The sequence below is a fragment of the Triturus cristatus genome, chromosome 7, assembly GCF_964204655.1.
Source record: "Triturus cristatus chromosome 7, aTriCri1.1, whole genome shotgun sequence".
Taxonomy (NCBI): Eukaryota; Metazoa; Chordata; class Amphibia; order Caudata; family Salamandridae; genus Triturus; species Triturus cristatus.
In genome coordinates this window covers 559,020,612-559,022,698 of record NC_140590.1, presented here as the reverse complement: position 1 = coordinate 559,022,698, position 2,087 = coordinate 559,020,612, and positions in this window count along the sequence as shown.

Genomic DNA, 2,087 nt, shown 5'->3' with positions numbered 1-2,087 from the left:
AATTCCGAAGTAATTTAAAAACCCATCTAGAACAGGTTCAGGCTTCCTAAAAGATCCAGTACGACAAAAGAACTAAAGATCGAACCCTTGAGATAGGTGATCTAGCCTTATTAATGATGCTCACCTCCGATCACAAATTGTTAGGCCAATGTCAAGGTCCTTTTCGGGTCATAGACAGAGTGACCCCGGTTACATACTGCCTTGGGATGGACCCTGGAAAAAAAATAATACTCACAGTTTTCACATTATTCAATTTCAAGAAATGGGAAGGGGCTAGACCCGCATTATTAGGAAAGGTAGAAATCCCAACCCCATTATACCAACAAAGCATCGACCCTGAGCTGCCTGTTCAGCAACAGCAGGAATTAAATGAGTACTTACAGCCCCTTTAGAACATATTTTCTCTGACCCCGGGAAGAACTTAATTGATAGAACATACAATACATATCCCCCAGGAAAACAAAAATACGGCTATGCCCTTATCGTATACCCGAATCCTGGCTAGAAGCCATTGAAAATGAGATACAGCAAATGCTGAAAATGGGAATAATTGAACCGTCCAATAAGAATGGAACACACCCATTGCGATCGTCCCCAAACCGGATAGATCCTTCAGGTTTTGTATTGATTTTAAAATATCTCGGCTCGATACATACCCACCTCCCCGAGTTGATGAAATGATTGAGAGAATGGGGGAAGCCCAATACATCAGCACATTGAATTTGTGCGAAGGCTATTGGCAAGTGCCTTTACGGACGCAGGATAAGGAAAAACAGCCTTTTCCACTCCTGGAGGACTATATCAGTTTACCATGCTTCCTTTTGGGTTACATGGAGCTCCCGCTACCTTCCAAAGGCTTATGAATTTGGCCGTTGTTAAAACGAGGAGACATTCACCGAGTGCTCACCTGTTGTGTATCCTGTTACCCGGGGCAGCCTTCTCTGTGACGCCTGAATCTCCCTCCCGCCGTCGCAGGACAAACGCGACCGCTGTGTGGGGGGAGACGCGCTGGGAAAACTACATCTCCCATGATCCTTCGCACCCCGGAAGTGCCGCATTTTCGCGCCTGAAGGCGCTACAAAACTGACGCCGCCCTTGGCAGAGTGGGGGCCGTTGTTAAAACGAGGAGACATTCACCGAGTGCTCACCTGTTGTGCATCCTGTTACCCGGGGCAGCCTTCTCTGTGACGCCTGAATCTCCCTCCCGCCGTCGCAGGACAAACGCGACCGCTGTGTGGGGGGAGACGCGCTGGGAAAACTACATCTCCCATGATCCTTCGCACCCCGGAAGTGCCGCATTTTCGCGCCTGAAGGCGCTACAAAACTGACGCCGCCCTCCGCCTCGCGGGACGCGCGCGGGCGCAGCCGGGCTAAGCCCGGGCAAAGGGCGGGCCCTCTTAGGCCCTCAGAGGCCTGAGGAGACTGGACTGGGCCAGGGACGCTGGTCGTTTCATCGGAGAAACGTCGGACATTGTAAGCACACCATCTCCAATTCTTACTATTACTCGGACAGTTAGGCAATAGTGTTATATGTAGATGTGGGTTATTTTACATACACAATAGACGCTATCATCCCCCATTCATTGCAGTAATAGGAATTTTATTGACTAACTATCACAAACGTTATGGTATTTAGTTAAATAAGTATTAAAAATTATTATTTTGTTTTTTGTTTTATCTAATTGTGTTTAGCTGCCTATACCAAATCGACATAATGTCACGTGAAACTAGAAGTAGTAAAGCTGCGTCAGGTAGTTCCAAATTAACTGGAACCTTAGACGATTTTATAGTTCGTACAAATACACTGATAGATCAGGGTATTGTCCTTATGGAAAGGAGGGTCTCCCAAGATCTTGCCCAAGCAAAAAGGTCATCAATGGGCCACATTGCTACAGCTCGCACTCCAACGCGAACTCTTGAGAATAATACTATCAATTCTAACACATGGCTTATTAATGCAGAGGTTCACGGTATTACAATGACACCCTCTGATACCCAAGATTGTAATACTCCTGATCCACAAGACTCGATTATTATAGAAAGCACCTTACCAGCCCCTCAGCCAGAAAATCAGATAGTAAACACTA